Source organism: Vulpes vulpes, chromosome 15 (genome assembly GCF_048418805.1).
Source record: "Vulpes vulpes isolate BD-2025 chromosome 15, VulVul3, whole genome shotgun sequence".
Lineage (NCBI taxonomy): Eukaryota > Metazoa > Chordata > Mammalia > Carnivora > Canidae > Vulpes > Vulpes vulpes.
Window position 1 is genome coordinate 36286108 of NC_132794.1, and position 22043 is coordinate 36308150.

The window sequence follows — 22043 nt, forward strand, 5'->3', positions numbered from 1 at the left end:
CATCTATTTGCTGTCTTACAAAAGACTCATTTTAGACCTAAGGACACTTCCAGCCTGTAAATGAAGGAGTGGAAAACCATCTACCATTCAGATGCTCCTCAAAGGAAAGCTGGGGCAGCAATCCTCAAATCAGATCAATTAAAGTTTATCCCAAAGACTGTAGTAAGAGAGGAAGACAGAACTATATCATACTTAAAGGATCAATCCAGTAAGAAGACCTACCAATCATGAATATGTATGCTCTTAATGTAGGAGATGCCAAGTATATCAATTAATAATGCCAAGTATATCAATTAATAACCAAAGTAAAGAGATACTTAGAAAATAATACACTAGACTCCTGGGCCTTGGCGATCCGTGGGGTGCACCTGCGCAGCTGTGGATGCCGCAGGTTTTTGAAACATGAATTGTTCACTCTTCTTGACTGCCCTTTGCTTGTGAATAGCCTCAGCAGCTCCAAAACTTGATCAAAGCTTAAATGCACAATGGTACCAGTGGAAGGCAATGCACAGATTATATGGCATGAATGAAGAAGGATAGAGGAGAGCAGTGTGGGAGAATATGAAAATGGTTGAACAGAATATAGCCAAGGGAAACATGGCTTCACAATGGCGATGAATACCTTTGGTGACATGACCAATGAAGAATTCAGGCAGGTGATGAATGACTTTCAAAACCAGAAGCACAAGAAAGGAAAAGTGTTCCAAGAACCTATCTTTGCTGAGATCCCCAAATCTGTGGACTGGAGAGAGAAAGGCTACATAACTCCTGTGCAGAATCAGGGTCAGTGTGGTTCTTGTTGGACTTTTAGTGCAACTGGTGCCCTCAAAAGACAGATGTTCTGGAAAACGGGCAAACTTGTGCCACTGAGTGAGCCGAACCTGGTGGACTGCTGTAAGGCTCAAGGCAATGAGGGCTGCAATGGTGGCCTGATGGATAACACCTTTCATCATGTTAAAGACAATGGAGGCCTGGATTCAGAGGAATCTTATCCATATCTTGGAAAGGACACAGAGACCTGTAACTACAAGACTGAGTGTTCTGCTGCCAATGACACTGGTTTCATGGACCTCCCTCAATGGGAAAAGACCCTAATGAAGGCAGTGGCAACTCTAGGGCCCATCTCTGTTGCTACTGATGCAGGCATTTCCAGTTCTACAAATCAGGCATTTATTTTGATCCAGACTGCAGCAGCAAAGATCTAGATCATGGTGTTCTGGTGGCTGGCTATGGCTTTGAAGGAACAGATTCAAATAGTAAATTTTGGATTATCAAGAACAGTTGGGGTCCAGAATGGGGCTGGAATGGCTATATAAAAATGGCCTAAGACGAGAACAACCATTGTGGAATTGCCACAGAAACCAGCTATCCCATTGTGTGAGCTGATGGACCACAAGATTAGAGGACTTGAGGACAGCATATCTGGAGGAAGTTTATCTTAAAATTGACCAAACTCTTATTGTGTAAGATAAGACACTTGAATCATTGAGAATCCAAGTTGTGATTTGAATTCTGTGACATTTTTATCAGGGTAAACATTACCACTACTTTAATTACTGTTATATATGGCTTTATAATGTTGAAGACTTATTACTTAATTCTAAAATTTTTGACTTCTTATTTTATCAAAGGATATATAAACTTTACCTTTTGAAATAAATTTTAATTCAATAAGTAGAGGTAGAAAAAAATAAAATAATACACTAATAGTAGGAGACTTCAACACAGCACTTGTCAGTAAATATCAGATCTTCTAAGCATGACATCACCAAAGAAACAAGGGCCTTAAATTATACACTGGACCAGATGGATTTCACAGATGATTACAGAACTTTCTAACTGAACACAACTGAATACACATTCTTCCCAAGTGCACATGGAAATTTCTCCAGAATAGACCACACACTAGGTCACAAATGAGGTCTCAACCGATACCAAAAGATAGGATTGCCCCCCTGCATATTTTCAGACCACAATGCTTTGAAACTAGAACTCAATCATAAGAAGAAATTTGGAAGAAATTCAAACACATGGAGGTTAAAGAGCATCCTACTAAAAGATGAATGGGTCAACCAGGAAATTAGAGAAGAATCTATGGATTCATGGAAACTAATGAAAATGCAGATACAACCATTCAAAAAATTTGGGATACAGCAAAGAGGTCCCAAGAAGGAAATACATCTCAATACAAGCCTCCTTCAAAAAATTGGAAATAACTCAAATACACAAGCTAAACTGGCACCTAAATGAACTGGAGAAAGAACAGCACATAAAGCCTACACCAAGCAGAAGAGGGGAGATAATAAAGATTCAAGCAGAACTCAATGAAACAGAGACCAGAAGAACTGCAGAACAGATAGAAAAAGAAAAACAGGAGTTGGTTCTTTGAAAGAATTAATAAGATAGATAAACCTTAGCCAGCCTTATTAAAAAGAAAAAAAAAACTCAAGGTAATAAAATCACAAATGAAAGAGGAGAGATCAGAACCATACCAAGGAAATACAAATGATTTTAAAAAACATTTTATGAGCAGCTATAAGCCAATAAGTTAGGCAATCTAGAAGAAATGGATGCATTTCTGGAAAAATCACAAATGACCAAAACTAGAACAAAAAGAAATAGAAAACCTGAACAGGCCAATAACCAGCGAGGAAATTGAAGCAGTTATTAAAAACCTGCCAAGACGCAAAATTCCAGGGCCAGAAGGCTTCCGAGGGGAATTCTATCAAATGTTTAAAGAGGAAATAATATTCTACTAAAGCTGTTAGGATAAAAAGGGATGGAATACTTCAAAATTTGTTCTAATAGGCCAGCATCACCTTGATTCCAAAACCAAAGACCCCACCAAAAAGGACAATTATAGAACAATATCCCTGATGAACATGGATGCAAAATTTCTCAACAAGATACTAGCCAATAGGATCCAATAGTACATTAAGAGGATTATTCACCATGACCAAGTGGGATTTATCCCTGAGATGCAAGGTTGGTTTAACACTCATAAAACAATCAATGTGATAGATCACATCAACAAGAGAAGAAAACAAGAACCATATGATCCTCTCAATAGATGCAGAGAAAGCATTTGACAAAATACAGCATCCATTCCTGATCAAAACTCTTCAGAGTGTAGGGATAGAAGGAACATTCCTCAGCATCTTAAAAGCCATCTATGAAAAGCCCACAGCAAATATCATTCTCCATGGAGAAAAACTGAGAGCCTTTCCCCTAAGATCAGGAACATGACAGGGATGTCCACTCTCAGCACTGCTATTCAACATAGTACTAGAAGTCCTAGCCTCAGCAATCAGACAACAAAAAGAAATAAAAGGCATTTAAACTGGCAGAGGAAGGCAAACTCTCCCTCTTTGCACATGACACGTTACTGTGTGTAGAAAACCCAAAAGACACCACCCCAAGATTGCTAGGACTCATACAGCAATTCAGCCATGCAGCAGGAGTAAAAATCAATGCATAGTAATCAGTGGAATTCCTAGAAACTAAAATGAGACTGAAAAAAGAGACATCACGGAGTCAATCCCATTTACAATGGCACCCAAAACCATAAGATACCTAGGAATAAACCTAACCAAAGTGGTAAGGGATTTACGCCCTAAAAACTACAGAACACTTCTGAAAGATTTTGAGGAAGACACAAAGGGATGGAAAAATATTCCATGCTCACGGATTGGAAGAATTAATACTGTGAAAATGTCTATGCTACCCAGGGAAATTTACACATTCAATGCAATCCCTATCAAAATACTATGGACTTTCTTCAGAGAGTTGGAACAAATCGTCTTAAGATTGTGTGGAATCAGCAAAGGGAATATTGAAAAAAAAAAAAAAAAAAAACAGAGCCGGGGCAACACAATGCTGGATTTCAAGCTGTACTACAAAGCTGTGATCCTCAAGACAGTGTAGTATTGGCACAAAAACAGACACATAGGTCAATGGAACAGAATCGTGAACCTAGAAATGGGCCCTCAACTCTATGGTCAATATTCGACAAAACCAGAAAGAATATCCACAGGGAAAAGGATAGTCTCTTCAATAAATGGTGCTGGGAAAATTGGACAGCCACGTGCAGAAGAATGAAACTAGACCATTCTCTTACACCATACACAAAGATAAACTTAAAATGGATGAAAGATCTAAATGTGAGGCGAGAATTCCTCAAAATCCTAGAGGATAACACAGGCAACACCCTTTTTTAACTTGGCCACAGCAACTTCTTGCAAGATAAATCTATGAAGGCAAAGGAAACAAAAGCAAAAATGAACTATTGAGACTTAATCAAGATAAAAAGCTTCTGCACAGCAAAAGAAACAGTCAACAAAATAAAAGATAACCTACAGAATGGGAGAAGATATTTGCAAATGACCTATCAGATAAAGGGCTACTATCCAAGATCTATAAAGAACTTATTAAACTCAACAGCAAAGAAACAAACAATCCAATCATGAAATGGGCAAAAGACATAAATAGACATTTCACCAAAGAAGACCTACACATGGCCAATAAGCACATGGGAAAATGCTCTGCATCACTGGCCATCAGGGAAATACAAATCAAAACCACAGTGAGATACCACCTCACACCAGTGAGAATGGCAAGATTAAGAAGATAGAAAACAGCAAATGTTGGAGAGGATGTGGAGACAGGGGAACTGTTAGGAACTTGGTGGGAATGTGAACTGGTGCAGCTACTCTGAAAAACAGTGTGGAGGTTCCTCAAAGAGTTAAAAATAGAGCTACCCTACGACCCAGCAATTGCCCTGCTGGGGAGTTACCCCAAAGATACAGATGCAGTGAAAAGCTGAGACACCTGCTCCCCAATGTTTATAGCATCAATGTCCACAACAGCTAAACTGGAAAGAGCCATGATGTCCACTGACATATGAATGGAGAGAGAAGATGTGATATATATATATATATATATATATATATATATATATATATATATAATATGTGATATATATAATATGTGATATATATAATATGTGATATATATAATATGTGATAGATATATATATAATATGTGATATATATATATATAATGTGTGTGGAATAATGGAATATTACTCAGCCATTAGAATGGACAAATACCTACCATTTGCTTCGACGTGGATGAGAGGGTATTATGCTGAGTGAAGTAAGTCAATTTGAGAAGGACAATCATTATATGGTTTCACTCATATAGGGAATATAAGAAATAGTGAAAGGGATTATAAGGGAAAGTAGGGAAACTGGGAAAAAATAGAGAGGGAGACAAACCATGAGAGAATCCTAACTCTGGGAAATGAACAAAGTAACGTGGAAGGGGAGGTGAGTAGGGGGTTGGGGTCACTGGGTGTCAAGCATTGAGGAAGGCACTTGATGGGATCAGCACTGGGTATTATAGTATATGTTGGCAAAATAAACTTCAATAAAAAATAAATATTAAAAAAGTACCTGTGAGAGTTCTCTTATTCTATAAATGCTCTAGTGGGGTAAGAGTATTTTCTCTTCTGGCAGAGGGGCTAACATTGAGGATATTTTTAAATCTATTGTTCTAGGACTTTCAAGAATATGCTCTCTTTTAACTGACATAGCACAGGACGATATCAGAATTCACATATTCATGACTGTGTGGCTTAGAGCATTAGGTTAATTTCTAAGATCACAGATCTATGGCGAACTGTCACTCATGGATGGCTTGTATCATTTTTTCTGTCCTATGAAGCTGTGTATTTCTATCATTAATTAGCTATGTCATCATAGTAAAGTTACCACACCAATCAGAATTTCATTTTCTTTATTTGTAAAATAAAGGTTGGGGTGGGCAGCTGCTACCTTGTAAAATTTTGATACATACAGAGGCTTTATCATCTATTACCTAAAATGAAGCATTTTTTAGAGTGAAAGGGCACTGCTTATAATTATGCCAGAGAACAGGCACACATGAGCGAGCAACGTCGTTCTGAACAAACTTCTAACTGGTGTGTTTTCATGCACTTTTAATCCAATTCAGTACATCTTCCATAGAATAATTATCTGTGGCTTCTCCCTCATCATGGATAGTAAAATTCACAAAGGCAAAGAACCTTTCTGATTTGGTCACCCCTTTATTCCTAGAACCTAATACACATGCCTGGAATTTATAAGACAATAGACAATTTTTGTTTTTAATGTATAAAAGAACGATTGGATGAGTCCATGGTTGTTTGGGAAAAATGGATTAATGGTTAAAGGAAGAAGAAAAAAGAAGAGAATAGGTTAACCAAATATAACTACATAATACAGAATTTCTAAGTAGCAGAGATGGCTATGTAGGAAAACACTAGACTTTGGTACATATTAGTAGAATCTACTCCAGATAATTCCTGTACTATCTTAGCTTACCCTAAGTAGCCACGATTTTTCATAGTAGCCCTTTTCATCAGCCCTTAGATGTAAGCATATAGAACCTATTAGTTTATTGACAGTCAATATCAGAACTTGAGTCTCCTGATAACCTCCCTGTCCAGAATCTTTCCAATACACAACATGCTCAGAACTGATAACAATGCTGCGTACCTATTCACATTCTGTAAGTATGTTAATGAACACAGAGTCCTTAATAATTATTAGGGCTCTGTTCCTGGAAATGATTTTTGGGTAGATAATGACTTGGGAAACAATTATAATTTAAAGTTAATTAAATAAAATTTCACATATAAAATGATCACCTATTTGATAATACATGTTTAAGACAGATAAGAAAAAATGAAATCTTATGAGGGTTTAACAGCTCCCTCTACAAGATGGAACTCTAGGTGATATTTTGTCTGCCCCTGCCTATACACACACACACACACACACACACACACACACACATATATTCATTCACTCATTCATTTTAAACATTTCTAGGGAGACAGTCACTTTCAGTAGTTCTTCAGTGATGGTACTTTGCTGGTGTAAACTCCAGGCCAGGCTCCACCTCTGAGTGGTGAGGTAACCTGTGCTCCATCTCTGAGGCGTCACAACCTCCTGGCCTTGGTCTCAGAGGGGTGAACATACAGTCTGCAAACCAAGCAAGAAAGATTTCTTTCTGACCCAGCAACAAGCTGCTCAACACTTGCAGCTGAAAACTATGCCAAACCCCATATACAGGTTTTTATACAACTAGAGATTTCTAGTTAAAAACCTAAGTTGAGTCTGTTCTTTAAGCCTATAAAAACTGTTAAGAAATTTTTCCAAAAATAATCCAAATATGTTTTAAAAATATAGTCCACTAAAATGTAGATATACATGTGCACATGTATTTATAGGCAGCGATATATATTCCTCCCTAGTGTTCAGATTTTCTATGTAAAAATAATTTAAAAATAAATTACAGGTAAATGTTTCTTAATAAGATGCATAGAAGCTGAATTATCCAAGACTTTAAGTTTCACCATCCTAAAGTAATGACATAGGAATTTTTCTACCAATTACTGAAGTTTAAGAAATTCTCATTGAGACGTTTTGTTTTGTTTTCCTACTTCATTTTTGAGTTTTCAGATTTGGGGAACACCTGTTGAATAAGTTTAAGTACATGGATAAGGGGGGGCGGGGAAAAATGGGAGTAGGGTACCCAAGTCACCTGCGCTCACCCAACTTACCTAGATAACTTTCAAATCATCCTGAAACCCTATGAATTCTACCTAAGATTTAAAGAGAGAACAGCTGGAATGCTACAGAGAGAAGAGTTTGCACTTCTAACAAGGTAGGAAGCCGAGGGAAGAAAAAAATAAAAAAGAATCCAGTGGCGGAGGGGCCCCGCAAGGAGCCGGGCTAAGGCCAGGCAGCAAAAGCCTCCAGGACAGGAAAGCCCAGCCTGGAGAAGCAGGACGTTTAAAAATCTGAACCGAATTCTTTCCAGAGGGGAAGGCGCTCAACAGGGAAACGGGGCAGAACTGCAGGAGGGGCAATGGAACCTCCAACTCCCCGGGGTCACTAGGAGAGGAGGGCACCTGGGAGAGAGAGTGCACCAAAGACCACGGGTTGAGCTCTGTGAAGGGCTGGAGCACGCACCTGGTGGGACCTCGGGAGAAGCTCAGGCAGCAGCTCTGGCTGAAGGAGGCTGCACCCTGCTACCTTCAGGAGCCCGGGCCCCAGGAGTGCAATTCCAGCAGAACAGGCCCTGGATCCCAGGGGACCAAGCAGACAGAGCCCAGGATCCTGTGCTCCCCCTGGGACAGGCAGAGGCAGGGAGGGCAGAGGACAGCAAGGACCTTCCTGCTGCCAGGCACCCCCAGGCTGTGCAGATCAGTGCCCCCTGCTCCTGGGAGCATCCAGGCGAGTGCAGACCAGTAGCCGTGGGAGTTACTGGGAGAGCTGACTCCAGAGCTGGAAGGGTGGCCGCGCCAGTGTGGTTGTTCCTCCTGGTGTCACCCTGTGCCTGGGACAGAGTGGGGCCACCAGGGAACAGGGGCCTCAGGGGGTAAACAGCTCCCACTGAGCCATACACACACCTGAGAGTCAGCACAGCAGCCCCTCCCCCAGAAGACCAGCTGGAAGGACAGGGGAAGAGCAAGTTTTTGGCCAAGCAGCACTGGAAAGCCCCAGGGAAGTTGAGGGATTTACAGTATATAGAACCAGAGGATACCCCTCCTTGTCTTTTGTTTTTGTTTTTTCTTTTTTTTTTCAGTACAATTCGTTTTTAGCCACTCTGCACTGAGCAAAATGACTAGAAAGAAGAACTCACCACAAAAGAAAGAATCAGAAACAGTACTCTCTGCCACAATTTGATTACAATTTGATGTCAGAAAGCCAATTCAGAAGCACAATTATAAAGCTACTGGTGGCTCTGGAAAAAAGCATAAAGGAATCAAGAGACTACATGACTGCAGAATTTAGATCTAATCAGGCAAAAATTAAAAATCAATTAAATGAGATGCAATCCAAACCGGAGGTCCTAACGATGAAGGTTAATGAGGTAGAAGGAAGAGTGAGTGACATAGAAGAGAAGTTGATGGCAAGGAAAGAAGCTGAGGAAAAAAGAGAAAAACAAAAGACCATGAGGAAAGGTTAAGGGAAATAAATGACAGCCTCAGAAGGAAAAATCTACATATAATTGGGGTTCCATAGGGCACCAAAAGGGACAGAGGAACAGAAAGTGTATTTGAAGAAATTATAGTTGAGAACTTCCCTAACTTGGGGAAGGAAACAGGCATTCAGATCCAGGACATAGAGAGGTTCCCCCCAAAAATCAATAAAAAACATTCAACACCTCAACATTTAATAGTGAAACTTGCAAATTCCAAAGATAAAGAGAAAATCCTTAAAGCAGCAAGAGACTAATTATATGGGGAGAAATATTAAATTAACAGCAGATCTCTCCACAGAGACCTGGCAGGCCAGAAAGGGCTAGCAGGATATATTCAGGGTCCTAAGTGAGAAGAACATGCAGCCAAGAATACTTTATCCAGCAAGGTTCTCATTCAGAATAGAAGGAGAGATAAAGAGCTTACAAGACAGGCATAAACTGAAAGAATATGTGACCACCAAACCAGCTCTGCAAGAAATATTAAGGGGGACTCTGTAAAAGAAAGAGGATGCCGAAAGATTTAATCCACAAAACAGGGACTGAATAAAATAGGTATTATGATGATACTAAATTCATATCTTTCAATAGTAACTCTGAACATGAATGGGCTTAATGATCCCATCAAAAGACACAGGGTTTCAGACTGGATAGAAAAGCAAGACCCATCTATTTGCTGTCTACTGGAGACTCATTTTAGACCTAAGGACACGTACAGCCTGAAAATGAAAGGTTGGGGAACCATTTACCATTCAAATGGTCCTCAAAAGAAAGCAGGGTAGCCATCCTCATATCAGATAAATTAGAGTTTATCCCAAAGACTGTAGTAAGAGATGAAGAGGGACACTATATTATACTTAAAGGATCTATTGAACAAGAGGACCTAACAATCATGAATATTTATGCCCGTAATGTGGGAGCTGCCAAGTATACCAATCAATTAATAACCAAAGTAAAGACATAGTTAGATAATAATACACTAATACTGGGAGACTTCAACATGGCACTTTCTGCAAATGACAAATTCTAAGCACAACATCTCCAAAGAAACAAGAACTTTAAATGATACACTGGACTAGATGGATTTCACAGATATTTACAGAACTTTACATCCAAACGCAACTGAATACACATTCTTCTAAGTGGACATGGAAGTATCTCCAGAATAGACCATCTACTGGGTCACAAATCAGGTCTCAAGGGATACCAAAAGACTGGGATTGCCCCCTGCATATTTTCAGACCATAATGCTTTGAAACTTGAACTCAATCACAAGGAGAAATTTGGAAGAAATTCAAACATGTGGAGGTTAAAGAGCATCCTGCTAACAGATGAATGGGTCAACCAGGAAATTAGAGAATAAAAAAGATTCATGGAAACTAATAGAATGAAGATACAACTATTCAAAATCTTTGAGATACAGCAAAAGCAGTCCTGAGAGAGAAATACATCGCAATACAAGCATCCCTCAAAAAATTGGGAAAAATTCAAATACACAAGCTAACTTTACACCTATAGGAACTGGAGAAAAAACAGCAAATAAAATCTACACCAAGCAGAAGAAGAGAGTTAATAAAGATTCGAGCAGAACTCAATGAAACAGAGACCTGAAGAATTGTAGAACAGATCAACAAAACCAGGAGTTGGTTCTTTGAAAGAATTAATAAGATAGATAAACCCTTAGCTAGCCTTATTAAAAACAAAAGAAAAAAGGCTCTAATTAATAAAATCATGAATGAAAAAGGAGAGATTACAACCATACAGGAAATACAAACGATTTTTAAAAAATATTATGAGCAGCTATATGCCAATATTTTAGGCAATCTAGAAGAAATGGAAGCATTTCTGGAAAACCACAAATTACCAAAACTGGAATGGGAAGAAATAGAAAACCTGCACAAGACAATAACCAGGGAGGAAATTGAAGCAGTCATCGAAAACCTCCCAAGACAGAAAAGTCTAGGGCCAGATGGCTTCCCAGGGGAATTCTATCAAACATTTAAAGAAGGAACAATACCTATTCTACTAAAGCTGTTCTGAAAGATAGAAAGGGGTGGAATACTTCCAAACTCATTCTATGAGACCATCATCACCTTAATTCCAAAACCAGACAAAGACTCCACCAAAAAGCACAATTATAGAACAATATCCCTGATGAACTCAGATGCAAAATTTCTCAACAAGATACTAGCCAATATAATCCAACAATACATTAAAAAGATTGTTCATCATGACCAAGTGGGATTTATCCCCAGGATGCAAGGCTGGTTCAACACTCATAAAGCAATCAACATGATTGATCATATCAACAAGAGAAAAAACAAGAACCATATGATCCTCAATAGATGCAGAGAAAGCATTTGACAAAATACAGCATCTATTCCTGATCAAAACTCTGCAGAGTGTAGGGATAGAGGGAACATTCCTTAGCATCTTAAAAGCCATCTATGAAAAGCCCACAGCAAATATCATTCAATGGAAAAACACTGGGAGCCTTTCCACAAGATCAGGAACACAACAGGGATGGTCCACTGTCACCACTGCTATTCAACACATAGTACTAGAAGTCCTAGCCTCAGCAATCACACAACAAAAAGAAATCAAAGGCATTCAAATTGGTAAAGAAGTCAAACTCTCCCTCTTTGCAGATGACATGATACTTACTGTACACAGAAAACCCAGAAGATCCACCCCAAGATTGCTAGAACTCATACAGCAATTCAGTAATGTGGCAGGAGACAAAAATCAATGCATAGCAATCAGTGGCATTTCTCACACTATCAATGAGACTGAAGAAAGAGAAATTAAGGAGTCAATCCCATTTACACTTGCACTCAATAGCATAAGATACCTAGGAATAAACCTAACCAAAGTGGTAAGGGATCTATGCCCTAAAAACTACAGAACACTTCTGAAAGATTTTGAGGAAGACACAAAGAGATGGAAAAATATTCCATGCTCATGGATTGGAAGAGTTAATACTGTGAAAATGTCAATGCTACCCAGGGAAATTTACACATTCAATGCAATCCCTGTCAAAATCCCACGGACTTTCTTCAGAGAGTTGGAAAAAATAATCTTAAGATTTGTATGGAATCAGAAAAGACAGCCGGGGGAATATTGAAAAAGAAAACCAGAGCCGGGGGCATCACAATGCCAAGTTTCAAAGCTGTGATCCTCAAGATAGTGTAGTATTGGCACAAAAACAGACACATAGGTCAATGGAACAGAATCGTGAACCTAGAAATGGGCCCTCAACTCTATGGTCAATATTCGACAAAACCAGAAAGAATATCCACAGGGAAAAGGATAGTCTCTTCAATAAATGGTGCTGGGAAAATTGGACAGCCACGTGCAGAAGAATGAAACTAGACCATTCTCTTACACCATACACAAAGATAAACTTAAAATGGATGAAAGATCTAAATGTGAGACGAGAATTCCTCAAAATCCTGGAGGATAACACAGGCAATACCTTTTTTAACTTGGCCGCAGCAAGTTCGTGCAAGATAAATCTATGAAGGCAAGGGAAACAAAAGCAAAAATGAACAATTTTAATCAAGATAAAAAGCTTCTGCACAGCAAAAGAAATATTCAACAAAATAATAGACAACCTACAGAATGGGAGAAGATATTTGCAAGTGACCTATCAGATAAAGGGCTACTATCCAAGATCTATAAAGAAGTTATTAAACTCAACACCAAAGAAACAAAGAATCCAATCATGAAATGGGCAAAAGACATGAACAGACATTTCACCAAAGAAGACCTACACATGGCCAACAAGCACATGGGAAAATGCTCTGCATCACTTGCCATCAGGGAAATACAAATCAAAACCACAATGAGATACCATCTCATACCAGTGAGAATGGTGAAAATTAACAATACAGGATACAAGAAATGTTGGAGAGGATGTGGAGAAAGGGGAACCCTCTTGCACTGTTCTGAAAGTGTGAACTGGCACAGCAACTTTGGAAAACAGTGTGGAGGTTCCTCAAAGAATTAAAAATAGAGCTACCCTAGATCCCAGCAATTGCCCTTCTGGGTAGTTACCCCAAAGATACAGATGCAGTGAAAAGCCAAGACACCTGCACCCCAATGTTTATAGTTGCAATGTGCACAATAGTCAAACTGTGGAAGGAGCTTCGTTGTCCACTGAAAGATTAATGATAAAAGAAAATGTGGTATATGCATACAATGGAATATTACTCAGCCATTAGAAATGACAAATACCCACCATTTGCTTCAACGTGGATGGAATTGGAGGGTATTATGTTGAGTTAAGTCAGTCAATCAGAGAAGGACAAACATTATATGGTCTCATTCATTTGGGGAATATAAAAAATAGTGAAAAGGAATAAAAGGGAAAGGAAAGAAAACGAGTGAGAAATATCAGTGAAGGTGACAGAACATGAGAGACTCCTAAGTCTTTGAATCAAACAAGGGGTAGTGGACGGGGAGGTGGGCAGGGGGATGGGATGACTGAGTGATGGGCACTGAGGGGGGCACTTGATGGGATGAGCACTGGGTGTTATGCTATATGTTGTCATATTGAACTCCAATAAAATACATATACATATATTTTACATGTATTTTATACATATAATATTATACATATAACATTTTATATTTTATTTTGTTTTTATATTTATATATTATATTATACATATAATATTTTATACATATGTATTATATGTATTTTATATATATAAATATATATTTAAAATTTATATATAATATAAAATTTATATATTTATAAATTTATATATTTATATATATGTGTGTGTGTGTGTGTGTGTGTATATATATATATATATAAATGTCCCAGGCTTTAAGCAGGATAAAGACTCTCCTTACATTATCTGGTGCTATGTGCTCTAATGAAGTAAAATTCTTGGCAATTGGGAATCTTCATATTCCTAAAGCTTTTGAAAGTATCATTTTTATATTTACCAGATGCCTTATAGAGTCCAAATTCTCATAAATGGAGAAAGTAATCTTCCTTCCTAGTTTTCTTACACACACAAAAGGTACATGGATAAATGTTTAGGAAAACCTTCGACTTATGAATAAATACCTAAGGAAAATTAGAAAAATTCGTAAGTTTGTATCTGACTTTCATCTCATTGGGAAAATATAAAAGTCAGTAATTTTAGGTTACTTGGATGACTAGTTAAGTGTCCAACTCTTGGTTTCTGTTCAGGTCATAATACCAATGATTGGGCTCCATGCTCAGCACAAATCTACTTGAGTTTCTTTGCCTCTCTCTCTCTCATACTCAATCTCTCTCTTTCTGAAAGAAATAAAATCTTTTTAAATATAATTTTTAAATGTTTTAGATAATAACTCAATTTTCTCAAGCCATAGAAGAACCATCCCAGAGCAAATTAAACTTTAATGTGTATCAATGAATTCCAAGATATATAATATTATGAAAAAAGTATTTCTTCTTATTTCTGGGATTAATCAATGAATAATAAAAGGTACATTTACCTAATCAATAAATAGAAGCAATTTAGAAAAAAACAGAGACTGATGATTTAAATATAAGCCTCAGTTGCTACAAATACTGTGCAATATGGGTTCTATTATTGAAAGTACCAAAACTGGTCTATAATATATATATTTCATGAAATTCACCTGTAGTATACTCATCTGCAATGATACCCAACTGCTGTCATCCATTTTCTTTGTCTATAATACAGGTGAGTGAAGCTAAGTGATAAGAGATTAGTCATGATAGAAAGGAGGAACTAGAATTAAAGTAAAAGAAAAAGCAAAAGCAAAGCAAAACAACAACAAAATGATGTAAATGGTTCCTTTCTATAGCTTATAAATATTCTCCTCAGGTTAAAATTATTTTTAATACATTGCAAACAGGAGACAATTGTACAAATTCAATTGACAATTTGAATTGAAATGAAAGGATTCAAGGATTTTCATATCCCCTATGTGAAAAGCTGCTTTTCATTTTATTAACTTTTTAGTCAGCATCCTCATCTCTCACCCAAACCCTAACAGCTGATACTCTGAAGTAGAGCCTAATTTTTTTCTTTTTCCAAGGGTAACTCATCTCATGTTTTTGACTGCAACTGATTCCATATATGAACAAATAAATGATTTAATAGCCTTTAAATCATTTGACATATTAAAAAAGATATCATGCAAATCAAAAGTATTATCACCTTTATAGGCATTAAATCTCAGAAAAAATAATTACGACTGGTTTTAAGAAATTTCCTTTACAGTATCTCTTATCACATAGAGTATATCTGCTTGAGGTGACAAAACTATCATTATTAAAAGACTGATGATTAATATGAAATATTGAAAGCATTTAAAAATTCACATATTTTATTAAAACCATTAGTGTTTTCATTGGAAACTTTTATGCTGCATAAGTTTGACTAAAGTGTGGAATTTAATGCCTTTAAATAGCCAATTCACAAGCTAATTAATGTATTGGCAGGTTCTCCTAGAATTTTCACTATGTTCTCTTCTCTGTGCTTGCATTTAATTCACCCTCCCAGAAAACTATGTGTTACCAATTACTCCTTGCATATCCCAACTGAAATACTATGGATAAGAAATTTTAGAAGATCTAAAATCCTATGCACATTGTTTTAAACATTCCCCAATATAGTTTTCTGAAAGAATATATAAAAAATAATTATCAATGTCAAATAAGTAAGCTTCCAAATAGGTTTCTTTCAACTGTCACATTGAATTAGACAGGGCATAAGACAGCTTAAATAACTGAGTTGAAACCTTTTAAATAGTTTTAACCCCGGTAAGCCAGTGAAGACATTGATTGCTGTACATTATTGAAACCTTTGATTCTCCAACCAAATAACAATCTATTTTTCTTATTCTTCCTAAACTTAATCTTATGGAGAGATTACAAAACAGTTATAAATAGTACACATTCTGTCAAGAATGCCTCTTTGTGTAAAAGGAAAAGTACTAGCTAGCACATCATTTTCAGAACAGTCTCTTTTCTGGTCTGCTGGAGTCTCATAAAAAGAAAAAAAAAATAAAGAAGTTTTTTTTTAAAGAAAAGGAAAGAAAGGGGGAAAAAAATACTAATGAAGCCCATCAAGAGAATGTATTTGACACCAGAGAATAAGAATTAAAAACTCAAAACTAATTACTATGCCTTCTTGTGTGAGCCCAGAAAAAAGAAATACTTGAGGAACAGAGTATATAGACTACTTCTACAAGGAAAACCTATGATTTTTTTTTAAGTACTGATTCAAAAATTGCTGTGATTTTAGCCCAATCTCAATTACAGTGCCATAAATTGATGCCCAGCATCATTATGCCATTTTCTTCCTTAAGTATACTCATAGAAGCAACAATACTGAATAGAGGGGAGTTTTAAAAATTACTATTTGCTACCTAGTGTAGAGCAAATAGTCTTGACTGAAAATTTTATTTCATAAGGATAAATAAAACCTATTATATGTCCTGAAATCTTCTTACACAAAAATAGAAAAAATACATTTACCTTAATTTCATTTATTGCCATGATTTTCCCAACAGTTTTGGAAATTTACTGTATATGTGTATGTATATTATGTATATACGCACATAAACACACACACACACACATATATATATATAAATACACTATATTTGGCCCTTGGTTTCCATTCTTACCAACCTTTCAGTACTGTAATATCTGGAAAGCAACATATTACAGACCTCAGACTTCCTCAAAACTAGAGTTACGGATTCAAATTAGATTCTGCAATGAGAGGCACTTGTTCAAGTTGTTGCAGATTAGTTGAGCACACTTAATCTTCCTGCTGCAGTTACTGCCAACTAGGAAGGTATCAGCCATGTAAGTATTTAGGGCTGCCCAAAATGTTCCAAAGTCTAGAGTCCAACTTTAATAGCATCTTGAGGCAGTTGAAGTAGATGTTCTTTGCATCCCAATCACTAGCCATCAGCTTCATGAATGACAGACTAAGAAGCAGAAATAGTGTCTTCTCTGGATTAAAACTAAGGTTTTAATATATGCCTGACATCACTAATCCATTGGCAGCCACTTTACTTTTCTTCTCCAGACTTTCCAATAATTTGCAAGCATGAAATGCCTTCCATTAAGCTTTTTTTCTTTGAAAAAAAGAATGTTTCCTGAACCATTATCCAGAATGATAACACAAAGACAGGAAAGTAAAATTCTCCCAAGATAGGCCATGGAAGACTGGATTCCCCCATTAATTTCATCTCAATACTATACTCCCCTCCTTACACCATGTGCTTGAAAAATATCTTTCTTCAGCAGAGACTGTTGAAATGAGAAGGAAGAATACTACTCTGAGCATGAACTCTACACACATATCAGTGATAAAAGCTTTGAATCCTCAGTGGAACAGGTGGAGTGTGGGGATTGAAGACTTTAATTTTAAAGCTGAGAGCATTTCCATTTTTGCAGAGATAAAGACTTTAAATTAATCGTTGAGCCTCTTTATTCTTTTGTTTTGGAAGTCATGAAATTACATGGATAATCCAGTTCTATGGAGATATGTCTTTCCTTGATTTGACAATTTTATAAACCCATGTGGATAAAGTATGCTGAAGCCCTGATTTCAGTGTCTTGGTAACGGATCCTTGACCCTGGCTGAAATATTCAGGAAGATTTATCATCCTGGCCATCAGTGTGGTTCAAGTGTCTATCCAATCAGAGCCCTTCCTCAAATTACAACCTCTGATACCTCTTTAATGGCAACAAAAGCTATAAAACCTACTCAAGTTTGACTCCCAGGGTTACCCTATACTCTATATCTATGTGGAAAGACTAAGTTTGTGAATTAACCCATGCTAAGATTAGCAAAACCAAGAGTAGGAGAAAAAGAAGCAATCTTAAAAATGCTTTTTGAATCTCTGGGTCCAAGATGATTGGAGGGAAACTGTATTGTATATTGTGCACAAATATGTAAACTTTCAATTTGTTTTTAGCTTAGTTTTAAACTAATACTTCTAATATTGAAACTCAATGAATCCTAATATAAATCCATTCATTAGGTGAAAATTCTGAAGCCACTTTAAACAAATGTCTTAGGATGTAAAACTAAGTGTTCTGCTTATTAATATATATGCATATGAGTTTTGCAGAATTTTATAGCCATTGTTGCTTCTCTAGGAAAGTTTGTTTTGTTTTGTTCTTCACTAGGGGTTTTATTTGTGTCTCTCCTCCCCTACCCAGGAAAACTGCCTGGACTTAGAAAATTTGGGTATACCTCTTAGAAAGTTTTGCTCATATTGAAATTATGAATAGACTCCAAAGAGTAGTCTGTGGGTAAAAAGTGGAACTCCATATAGAGAGGACATGCAGGATAAGCAGTACCATATTGAAAGAAGCTGGTCTGTTCAAAATGACATTTTGGGGGCACCTGAGTGGCTCAGTTGGTTAAACATCTGACTCTTGATTTCAGCTCATGTCATGTTCTTAGGGTCCTGAGATAGAACTTTGTGTAGGGCTCTGCATTGGGTGTGGAGCCTGCTTAAGATCCTCTCTTTCCCTCTCCGTCTTCCTCTCCCTCCCCCACTCACATGTATGCTCTTTCTTTCTCTTATAAAATAAAATAATTTAAAAACATAAAATAAAAACCAAATGTTATTTTGGGGAGAAAGAAATTCATCATGAAACCATCATAAGTTAGCAATGTTGCTCTCAGAACAGCTACATTTAATAGAAATTGTATATTATATTATCAAACTTTTAATTTCTCTAAATGGTTTACAAAATCTTATTGCATTTTAAGGCTTTGTATCAGCTATCACTGTAATTAAAATATGAGAGAGCTCCAGAAAGAAACCGAAATGCAACAAAACTATAAACACGAGAGATACCAAAATCCTCAGTAAGCATAACATGTATGTAATAAGCTCACAGGAAGAATAGAGACATTTCACTAGATTGATAATTCAGCTTGAGACTACAGATAATAATCAGAGTCTGCAGGTGGATCATTTTTTTACTCCTCTGAGTATCACAGAAATATTTTTGAAGAGAGGGATTTAGTAAAATGACTTCCAAAACTGAGAGAGAGAGAGAGAGAGAGACCACTACGTATCTACCAGATTGCTAAATTTAAAAATATTGACAACACCAAAATGCTAGCAAAGAGGAACAGAAATTGGATCACTCATACACTGCTATGCAAATATAAAACTATATTGTCAATCTGATATATTTTTCAGGGTTTTTAAAAAAGATTTTATTTATTTATTCATGAGAGGCACAGAGAGAGGCAGAGACATAGACAGAGGGAGAAGCAGGCTCCTTGCAGGGAGCCTGATGTGGGACTCGATCTCTGGAACTGAGCCAAAGGCAGATGTTCAACCGCCAAGCTACCCAGGCGTCCCTCTTTTGCAGTTTTTTATAAAACTAAACATGCAACTATCATAAGACTCAGTAATTGTACTCTTGAGAGCATTATTTCACAGAGAATTTGTGTTCACACAAAAACCTGTATATAAATAGCTTTACCTATAATATCCTCAAACTGGAATCAACCCATATATCTTTAAATATGATAATGGTTAAACTACAGTACATCCATACCAGGGAATACTACTTAACAATAGAGAGAAACAGGGGGATCCCTGGGTGGCTCAACTATTTGGTGCCTGCCTTTGGCCCAGGGAGTGATACTGGAGCCCCAGGATCGAGTCCCACGTTGGGCTCCCTGTGTGGGGCCTGCTTCTCCCTCTGCCTGTGTCTCTGCCTCTCTCTGTGTCTCTCATGAATAAATAAATAAAATCTTAAAAAAAAATATAGAGAGAAACAGACTTGATAATATGCAACAACTTGGATAAACCTCCAGAGACTTATGCTGAGTGAAAAATGCTATTATCTTTTTTTTTTTTTTAAGATTTATTTATTCATGAGAGATACAGACTGAGAGATAGAGGCAGAGACACAGGCAGAGGCAAAAGCAGGCTCCTTCGCAGGGAGCCCGATGTGGGACTTGATCCCGGACTCTGGGATCACGACCTGAGCCAAAGGCAGGCGCCCAACTGCTGAGCCACCCAGACATCCCAGAAAAATGCTATTCTGAAAGTTTCCATACAGTATGATTCCACTCATAGCATTTTTGAATTGATAAATATTAAAAATGTAGGATAGATTAGTAGTTAACAGGATCAGGGACCAAGTGAGGGTTAAGGGACTATAGGGAGATGGATGTGGTTACAAAAGGGTGTTGAGTGTTGAAACTATCTACTATCTTGATATATAACTTATACAGAGTAACAGATCCTTTAAAGTTGTATAAAACTTAACATACACACTCAAGGTACAAAAATAAGAGAAATTTTCAATAAGATGGGTGGAATGATTCAGTGTCAATATTCTGGTTGTGATACTATACTACAGTTTTGCAAAAGGTTACCACTAGGAAAAACTAAGCAAAATGTACAAGAATCTAAATGATATCCTAAAACTATATGTGAATCTGCCATTATCTCAATTATCAGTTAAAAAAAAAAAAACACTTTCTGGATCTTTAATGAAAAAAAAAACAGATAGGAGCATGTATTTGTCATGTAGGCAGTAACAGGAATGTAACTTCATTGTAAAATTATAGGCAGGTAAATACTAGAGACACATTTGTAAGCCATTTTTAATCCTTTCTGGAACAAAGTAGCTTCTGACTTGAATGGAGCAGCTTGTAACTTTACCAAATATATAATAAATTTTATTAAATATCATATGATGTGTTTGTGCTTATTTACTTTTTTTCCCTTAAATTCTATTTTTCAGGTACATTCTTTAAAAGAGGCCTATTTCATAACTAATAAATCAGAAGGATAACTTGATTCTTTAAGTTTTCACACATAAATCAATCACACATTATCAGAAAAACAAGCTAAATAACTATTTGGAAAATCCCCTTAACTGATACAGTAAAACAACAATAACATATGCTACCTACTCAGTATATTTTTATATTCAGAATGTTAAAATATTGGTAAAGTTTGGAGAACTCGTTTTTGAACACTTTAAATTATCCAAGTTACTTTTCTCTTAAGTTTTACTCATAGAACAGAACAGAGAGCAAAAGAAAAAAAAGAAAAACAACCTTTTCTATTCTAATTGTATTTCTTTTAATCTACTTTTTAATTTTTTTCTCACTTTTTGACTAACATTTTTAAATTGAAACAATTTAAAATATATATTGTACTTTATCTTTTCTTAAATAATATAAATTGCACTTTCACCTTCTCCATGAACCCTTCTCTGATCATTTCAATTAAAAGCAATCCTTTGGGGATCCCTGGGTGGCGCAGCGGTTTGGCGCCTGCCTTTGGCCCAGGGCGCGGTCCTGGAGATCCAGGATCAAATCCCACATCGGGCTCCCGGTGCATGGAGCCTACTTCTCCCTCTGCCTATGTCTCTGCCTCTCTCTCTCTCTCTCTCTATCATAAATAAATAAAAATTAAAAAAAAAATTTTAAAAAAAGCAATCCTTGTGGGTAGCCCCGGTGGCACAGCGGTTTAGCGCCGCCTGCAGCCCAAGGCGTGATCCTGGAGACCCTGGATTGAGTCCCTGACGTGGCTCTCTGCATGGAGCCTGCTTCTCCCTCTGCCTGTGTCTCTGCCTCTCTCTCTCTCTGTCTCTATGAGTAAATAAAATCTTAAAAAAAAAAAAAAGAAACACTTTAAAAAAATAAAAGCAATCCTTTACTTAGAAGCTTTCTAGTTTGTATCACTAAATATCTTGTTTGATATTTAAAATTAAACTTAATTTACCATCAATATTACATACAGTGTCTGCCTGTTGGACAGGAATTAGGTCTAATTATTTTTTTGGTTTCTTTAATTCTCCAATTTATCCAATGATTTCTAATCAATAGGAGTTCACTAAATAAATGTTAATTGATATTGTACCCAAATTTACCATATCTAAACAATATAAGAAATAAAAATATTTCAAATGACATTTGACAAAGGGTTAGTATCCAAAATACATAAAGAAT

General features: G+C 36.7%; 1 pseudogene; it reads left to right on the forward strand.

Annotated features, from left to right (window-relative positions):
- The first annotated feature begins 370 nt into the window (after positions 1–370).
- Positions 371–1381, forward strand: LOC140595788 (procathepsin L pseudogene; annotated as a pseudogene).
- Positions 1382–22043: the final 20662 nt, after the last annotated feature.